The sequence below is a fragment of the Schistocerca nitens genome, chromosome 5, assembly GCF_023898315.1.
Source record: "Schistocerca nitens isolate TAMUIC-IGC-003100 chromosome 5, iqSchNite1.1, whole genome shotgun sequence".
Lineage (NCBI taxonomy): Eukaryota > Metazoa > Arthropoda > Insecta > Orthoptera > Acrididae > Schistocerca > Schistocerca nitens.
The window spans coordinates 489,086,111-489,095,511 of NC_064618.1; the positions used below are offsets into that span (position 1 = coordinate 489,086,111).

At 43.1% G+C, this 9,401-nt stretch overlaps 1 pseudogene; it reads right to left on the minus strand.

The window, feature by feature from the left end:
• Positions 1-6,815: 6,815 nt before the first annotated feature.
• LOC126261259 (5S ribosomal RNA) lies at positions 6,816-6,933 on the minus strand (annotated as a pseudogene).
• Positions 6,934-9,401: the final 2,468 nt, after the last annotated feature.

Below are 9,401 nucleotides of genomic sequence, written 5' to 3' on the forward strand. Positions count from 1 at the left end.
GTGGCTAAAGAAAAGTGGCTGGTTCCATCCTCTCTGTTATGGCTTAGATTTTGTCTTTCTATAACGAATTTCTCCTAGTGTTTTGCACAAAGCAGTTTTATGACACATAGGTTGCTCCCGAGTCATCTGCTATGCAGAGATGGGACATGGTGAAGTCTTTGGTCTCTACTTGCCTTGGACCACTTGCTTGCAGTGCCGAACATGCTTATGGCTCTGTGCTCCTTTTAAGTAAACTTCCAAGTTGTCACTTGTGCCTGTGCCCCACCCCCCACCCCCACCCCCACCCTTCCACCAATTTTCACAGGGTCGACATGGTTACAATTGGATTGGGCATGCTTAATTTGAAGGGGTGGCCAGGTGCACTTCCTGCCGCCACCCCGTACCCCCCAGGCGGGAATCAGTGTATCCCAGCTGTCTGCGCCTAGTGTAAATGATGTAACAGTGCGAACGTGTTTCAAATGTCTGTGAGTCGTGTAACTGAGGCGAAACGTGGGGACCACCCAGTATTCACCTATCGGGATGTGGAAAACCACCTAAAACCGTATCCGGCCCTCGTCGTTGCTCCTGGGCCGATGCGCCTACCAAAGTCCAGGAAGTAGAGCATTAGTGCTCTCGGCTAACCTGGCGGGTAGGTCCCCCTCTTTGTAATAAAAGAAAAAGGTTCAAAATAGCTCCAATCACTATGGGACTTAACATCTGAGGTCACCAGTCCCCTAGACTTAGAACTACTTAAACCTAACTAACCTAAGGACATCACACACATCAATGCCCGAGGCAGGATTCGAAACTGCGAACTAACAGTTTTCTTTACTGCGTATATTTACAAATTTCTACTCTCCTTTTCATCATTATTCACCACCACTGTGACACAGACCCTTCATATGGAACCATTAATCAGCAACATATACGAAATAATGGTTCTACATATCGCTCATTTAGCTTTTATTTTAAATTTAATAATTGTATCATAAATTTCAAACAACAAAATCATCCTTAATTCATTTTTGTTTTAATAATGTTATGACAACAGCTTATAAATTTATATGAATCACTAAACTGATGAGTAATTGTATCACATTGATGACAGAGCAGACTCACAACTAATGTAGTTCTAGGTGGTTAAATTACAGTTAAGAAAAAAATGATTGCAGTTTGATATAGAACGGGGTAGTACAGTGTTTAAAGCACTGACTCGTATTCATCTAGGACAGAAAATCATCCGGTGATGGGTAAAATTAAATTTTCTGAGGCGTAAATACAAACGGGTTCGATTGTGTTTCGATCTCAAAACTAAATTATTTTTAAAAAATCATTGCTATTACCACTATTACATAAGACTACAATAATGATTACATAAGTTAATAATAATTAATTTTTCTTTAAATACTAGCATTAATGCGTCACACAATGAGGAGAAGGTTGCAGTTCGTGAAATTAATGTTTCTTCACATCCTCTTCCTTACATAGTCCACCCAATACCCACTTACTTCGTGTTTTGTTCCTTGAATCTATGCCACTAAAACTGAGACATATACATTGCATATGACTGAATATATACTGAAAAATGTATTCTCCGAGTTTTAGGTACTTCCTGCAGCGGACCAGAAACTGCTTCGTTATTCACTTTGCAACAGATAAAAGACCTAATTGATAGAAAACCAAAAGAGTAAATATCTAATAACTACTATACGAGTATCTTTGCAGGGCCTGCAGTCATCACACATATAGCTTTGGCAGCCTAAAGTCTTGCAATATCTGCCAGTTCAGAAATAAGGAGTCCAACAGTCAAGTGATTTACGAACTAGATATAGTGAACGAATTTCTGGCTTGGTTGATTTTCAGTGGAAGTTCGGGATGAGAGTTAATCAAAAGTGTCGAGACGGAGAGGTGTTGTGCAGAGGAAGAAAATTTTATAACGAGTGTAGGAATGTAGATATTTAGCTTTCTATTTTGAGAAGGAGTTGTATGTAGCACTCGCCATGCACTGAGAATTACTTCATTATTCTATAAAAAAGGGGTTGTTAGAAACGAATAGTACCGGTTTTCTTACTGACCCACTCGTTCTTCGTTGACCAAACACTATAAAACTCAACAACATATACCTTTCGTCATTTTCAGAATAAAAGTGTTAAATAGAATCTGTTTTTCGTTCTGAAATTTAGTTAGACGTTAATGTCAATGATGATGAGGAAGGATGGAAGGGTAGTCTACGATCTAATATCTGACAGCACTCACGGATAATGGTCTCAGAAACATTGGGAAACACTGATCTGGAGGGTGTGCTAAATCTGCTATTGATCATCCTGATTAATATCTCTTTCGTGATTTCCATAAATATGTGAACCCTTGTCATTCTATTTATTCCCGAGGCTTTGTCAATTTATTTAGAATAATTTTCGGTGTAGTTTATTATTTGTTTCTGTTAATACAGTAAGTGTGATCAGCTCGACGACTATTTGGTTCGTATCACTTGCTATTCTGCTGTCCAAATTAAAAAGTTTGCAGACTTGATTTACCACGTAACACACAAGAGCAAACAGTAATTTTAGTCTCGTTTGTCAGCCATGAAAGTATTCATTTACGAGCTCAACGCAAATTAAGCGGTTCTACAGTAATTTGTGTTTAATTAATAAATAAGGTGCCTTAAGTGAATATCCGATAACAGCTGGTAATGTTTTGGTCTGTTCTTATTGTCCTTTAATCAGGACATTGCAGAATGTTTATTTTCCCGTGTAACAACGCAACCGGACTCCTGTTGGTAGCATGGCAGGATTAAACAGCAACGAGCAAGGTGAACGGCAAAATTACGAACACACGCAATACTTTAATCCTGCTAATTCATGAGCGGCTGATAATTACCGAATCAACAGCTATTACAGCGATACATTTGGAATTAGGATGCACGCCGGTTTTTTTCGGATTTTATTCGCGAGTGCGCTCGTGAATCGCTGAACATACACCTCTTGCAACAATTAATCCCATTTTCCAGTCCGCTGCATAGTTTACTGGCGCTAAAAACCAAACTCAGATTAATCAAGCAGTGGAAAACATTACAGATTAATTAGAAATTTTTTGAGCCGTGATGGGTTCTACTCTGCAGGAAACCTCAAACAAGAACTCTCTTCTAAAATATTCTACTCTTATTGCCCAATGATCTGAGCATGGAACGACATGTGTAACTCACTTTCTGAAATCTCGATGTAGTAATACTGGGTATAAATTGGAAACGAGAAACCAAATACGAGAACTAATCACAAGAAGAAAGCTGAAAAATAAATACTATTAAAAACATCGATATGGAAAGAGACGTTTAATTTAAGAGAATTTCATGTAATAACCAAATACGAGAACTTGAATCACAAGAAGAAAGCTGAAAAATAAATACCATTAAAAACATCGATATGGAAAGAGACGCTTAATTTAAGAGAATTTCATGTAATAACCAAATTTTTCTACGAGAAAATCTGGTTTATGATGAACGAAGAGCCGTCCACGTGAAACAATGGATTAGGAATACACCGAGTGATCGCAGTCGAACTTCAATTTAAGCAAAGAGCGGAGAATTCAGTAGAACTGTGTCAGAGCCTCCACATCACAACTCTTAATTTTGGGATGCTTATAGCTGAGTGGTCAGCGCGGCGGCCTGTCATTCCAAGGTGCCCGGGTTCGAGTCCCGGCTGAGTCGGAGATTTTCTCCGCTCAGGGACTAGGTGTTGTGTTGTCCTCATTATCACTGCATCATCATCAGTGGAAGGCAATGGGAAACCACCGCTAGAATCACTTCCCTAGACGCTCATGTTGTGGACCTATCTGACGAGGCTTCCCCCACGACAAGACCTGCCGTAAGGCAGAACACAAAGTAAGTATTACTAAACCTACTTTATAACATTCAAACATCGCATAGCATTAATGCTGGTGTTTAAAAAAAAAATGGCTCTGAGCACTATGGGACTTAACTGCTGTGGTCATCAGTCCACTAGAACTTAGAACTACTTAAACCTAACTAACCTAAGGACATCACACACATCCATGCCCAAGGCAGGATTCGAACCTGCGACCGTAGCGGTCGCGTGGTTCCAGACTGTAGCGCCTAGAACCGCTCGGCCACTCTGGCCGGCTCTTCCATTACAACTCAACAAGGTACAGTAAAGAAGAGCGGCACTATTTTAAACACCCTAATTTCAGTAGTAGGGAGTTTCGTTGTGGCGATGCGAGATCCCACGTGAGGCCATGTATCTGAAATTCAGGATCCGACGGAGTAGGGTGTAACTGTGTGTCTTCGTCTTGCCCTCTGTATTCTCAGTAAGGCAGTTCAATCGTTCAAGACGTTGTAGATACTGTTTCATGAATTCCTGATTACATTTTAAGGTCGCCACCATTTTATAGAAAGTTCGGGGCTTAATTCGTGTAATATACAATGGAATACTGGTGGGGGTGCGTGTGTTTTATTGTAATAATGGTATCTCTACATCTCATCATTTCACAATTCCCTTTGTCCGTTGATACTTCATTTAATTTGATTACAAACATTGAATACACATTTCCAATCAGCCAAATTAATAAAAATCCCTAAATGTGCAATTATTGAGTTTAAAAGGCTAATTTGAGTATGGGGATCCTATAGGCTCGGCACTGCACAAAATGAAGACTCATAGATCTGAGCTCTTGCAAGTGCCGAACGCATATTCCTTCATCCAGCTTACATATCGCAAAATGAACGTAACAGAAAAATCAGAAACATTCAAGCTGGTAAGGAGCTTACCGACGGTCATTCTTCCAGTGCACAGTTTCCGAATGGAGAATGAATGGGAAGAAGTCATGTTAGACTGCAGGTGCAGATGTATCTGGAATTGCCTCGTCCATTATGATTGCTAGCTTTCGGAATTTACGCGACTGAGCTAGCTGCAATGCCAATCTAGCTATTATACGTGTGCTTCCAAGTGTAAGCGTCTCTTGGTGTGGCACCTCGCAATATTACGAATGTTGGAATGTCAGGACACTAAACTTTGTAATAAATCCAGCTATGTAGCAGGGACGACGAGCAGGTTGGCTGTAGCAGGAATACGCTTATGAAAAATTCCAGCACGCGCTCTCTGCCGCGGAGACCATCGGCTGCGTCGGCGTGCTACAAGACTCCAGATTCTACTGTTGCTCAAAGGCATAGGGTGAGTGTCTGATAATGCTTCTGATACAGTCTGTCTCCACTGTATGTTACCTTTCCTCCTTCACTCGCCGCACCGTTAGCACAATTGCAAATCATATTTTATTTACTTCCGTGCTTCAAGACGCTTCTAGAGGAACATCACACTCCTATATATATAAACGACAGATTCAAACTGTAAAAAACCGCAGAGGAACCAGACATGAATGAAACATTTTATTCATTCTCTTCGTTATCTGCATAGCTGCTACATACTGATACAAATATTATGTTAATATCTCTTTGATGCGCAAATGATAAGTTCGGGCTTTCCCATAGGGAGTGTTATTGGAACATTAGTTTTGACAATATACACTTTAAAAATCAAGAGAAAAGAAACAGATAAAGAAAACGACACAACACGAAGGAATGTTCCCAAAGAGAAGGAAATCAGTAGATGTGATGTAATGTTACATGTATAGACAAACAAACAATTACAATTTCAGAAAAATTACGCGATTTGTTCAAGAGAAAGAGCTTCACAAATTGAGCAACTCAATAACGCGTTGATTTACCACTGGCCCTTACGCAAGTAGTTATTCGGCTTGCTACTGAATGAGTTCTTTGATGACCTATTGAGGGATATCGCGTCAACTCCTGTCCAATTGGCGCGTCAGATCGTCAAAATCCCTAACTAGGTGGAGGGCCCTGACTGTAATGCTCAAACGTTCCCAATTGGGGAGAGGTCCGGAGACTTTGCTGGCAAAGGTGGGGCTTGGCAAGCACAAAGACAAGCAGTAGAAACTCTGGCCGTGTGCGGACGACCATGGACTACCATGAACAGCAACAAAACTGGACGGGGAATACAAGTATAGTCGACGTACCGGTGTAGTTTTAGCGTGCCGCGGATGGTAACCAAAGCGGTCGTGTTATGAAATGAAATGGCGCCCACATCATCATTCCTCTTAGTCGGGGCCGTATGGCGGGAGACAGTCAGGTTGATATTCCACCGCTGTCAGGGGCCTCTCAGGACACGCCTTCACTGATCATCGGGGCTGAATTCGACGTGGGACTCATCACTAAAGACAATTCTGCTGCAGTCAATAGGACTCCAGGTCGAAGATGTGGCTGCAGACGCCCACGACTGTGATGGGATACCAATCAGACTGTGGACCGCCATACGGCCCGAAAATCAGAAGTGATAATCTGGGGTGCCTCTCATTTCGTAACAGAACCCCTTTGGTTGTCATCTGCGGCGCCCTTACAGCACACTGATATGTCCCGTTTTGTTGCCCTTCATTGTAAGCCATCCTGGGCTTACATTTCAGCACGATAATCCCCGCCCGCACACGGCGAGAGTTTCTGCTGCTCATCTTAGTGCTTGCCAAACCCTAACTTGGCTAGCAAGGTCGCCGGATCTTTCCCCAATTGAGAACGTTTTGGAGCATCAGAACTCGGCACTATATCACTCAGAAGCACTCCGTCATCAGGCCACGAGTGGCCTACCGGGACCATCCGACCGCCGTGTCATCCTCGGTGGAGGATGCGGATAGGAGGGGCGTGGGGTCAGCACACCGCTCTCCCGGTCGTAAGATGGTATTCTTGACCGAAGCCGCTACTATTCGGTCGAGCAGCTCCTCAATTGGTATCACGAGGCTTAGTGCACCCCTAAAAATGGCAACAGCGCATGGCGGCCTGGATGGTCGCCCATCCAAGTTCCGACCACGCCCGACAGCGCTTAACTTCGGTAATCTCACGGGAACCGGTGTATCCACTGCGGCAAGGCCGTTGCCCTGTATCACTCAGAAGAGCATTCATCAACTCTACCAATCAAAGCCAACCCGAATAACGGCTTTCAGAAGGGGCAGAGGTTGACCAGCGCATTACTGACATGCTCAATTTCTAAAACTCTTACTCTTAAATAAGTTATCCAATTTTTCTGAAATTGTTGTCATTTGTTTGTCTATACATGTACGTCACATCTACCAATTTTCATTCTATTCAGATAATATCTTCGTGGTGGATCGTTTTTCTTTTGCGTTATAGTGTGTACACACTGAAGAGCCAAAGAAACTGGTACACCTTCCTAATATCGTGTAGGGCCCCACGAGCGCGCAGAAGTGACACAACAGGACTTGACATGGACTCGAATAATGTCTGAAGTAGTGCTGGAGGAAACTGACTGCATGAGCCCTGCAGGGCAGTCCATAAATCCGTAAGAGTGCGAGGGGATGGAGATCTCTTGCGAGGCATCCCAGATATGTTCAATAACGTTCCTGTCTGGGGAGTTGGACAGCAGAAGTGTTTAAACTAAGAAGAGTGTTCCTGGAGGCACCCTGTAGCAATTATAGACTTGTAGAATGTCGCATTGTCCTGCTGGAATTGCCCAAGTACGAATGCACAATGGACATGACTGGATGCAGGTGATTCGACAGGATGCTTACGTACGTGTCACCTGCCAGTGTCGTATCTAGACGTATCAGGGATCCCACATCGCTCCAGCTGCACACGCCCGACACCATTACAGAACCCTCACCAGCTTGAACAGTCTCCTGCTGCAGGGTCCATGGATTTATGAGGTTGTCTCCATACCCGTAAATGCCCATCTGCTCGATACAACTTGAAACGAGACTCGTCTGACCAGGAAACATGCCTCTAGTCATCAACAGTCCCGTGTCGGTGCTGACGAGCCAAGGCGAGGCGTAAGGCTTTGTGTCGTGCAGTCATCAAGGGTACACGTATGGGTCTTCGGCTCCGAATGCCCATATCGATGATGTTTCGTTGAATGATTCGCACACTTGTTTATGGCCCACCATTGAAATCTGCAGCAGTTTGCGGAAGGGTTGCACTTCTGTCACGTTGAACGATTCTCTTCAGTCGTCGTTGGTCCCGTTCTTGCAGGATCGTCTTCCGGCCACAGCGATGTCGGAGATTTCATGTTTTACCGGATTCCTGATATTCATTGTAAAGTCGTGAAATGGTCGTACGGAGAAATCCTCACTTCATCGTTACCTTGGAGATGCCGTGTCTCATCGCTCGTGCGCCGACTATGACACTACGTTCAAACTCACTTAAATCTTGATAACTTGCCATTATAGCAGCAGTAACCGATCTAAAAACTGCGCTAGACACTTGTTGTCTTATACAGGCGTTGCCGACCGCAGCGCCGTATTCGGCCTATTGACATATCACTGCATTTGAATAGGCATGCCTTCATCAGTTTCTTTGGCGCTTCAGTGCAGATGACATAGTGGATAACATCGGAAATCCCGTATGGCTTTTAGCGCATAATGCCGTTGTAGACAGAAAAGTTGCAACGCTACACAACTGTAGTAAAATGCATGACTACGTGCCCAGGATCGAGGCATGGTGCAGGTATTGGCAATTGGCCCTCAACATAAACGAATGTAAAGTAGTGCGCAAGAGTAGACCGAACTGTCTACGAGTATGCGCAAGGAGAGGTTTAAGACGGAACGATCGCATAAAATTAATCGCAAGTAGAGCAGAAGCCAGACTGGGATTCAAGGGAGAATCCTCAGCAAATGTAGTCCACGCACAAACAAGTTGACCAACAAAACCAGCATTCCACTATTACTCGTATATTGTTCGTTACTCTGGAATCCGTACCAGACAGGATTAGGGATGAAAGATCCAAAAACGAGCAACGCTTTTTATTTCTGGTTCATTTAGTTGCCGCGAATGTTTCACGGAAAAGTTCAGCCAACACCGGCGACAGACGCAGCTAGAGACGCGTTCTGCCTCACGGTATAATTCACTGTTAAAGTTCCGAGAGCCTACTTTCCTATAAGAGTCAATCAATAACCTCCTCCTGCGCATATCTCTCAAAAAGACCATGAAGATAAAATCAGAGTGACTCCTGTCCACATGTAGGATTACCGGCAAACGTTGTTCCAGCAAACAATTCGCGACTGGAGCAGGAAAAGAGGTAAAGTATAAGTGGTACATAAACTTCTCTGGCTTGCGGACTATAGACGTAGATGCAGAGCATTTTATGTCAAAAAACGAAGATGTTCGGAATTTACCTCCCTAACATCGTCTGCAAGTAAATATCAGAAAATAAACCAAAAATTATGCTCATCTTCATCACAACCATAGTTAAAAATCTCGATTTTTACTTCAAAGGATCCACGCCAATGATTATAGATTATGAAATGGAGGAGCATAGCCTATAGTGGAAAGATTAAAAAGAATACGCTCGAGTCGAAAAATCGATTAACATGAGTAATACTGCGGTCTTGGC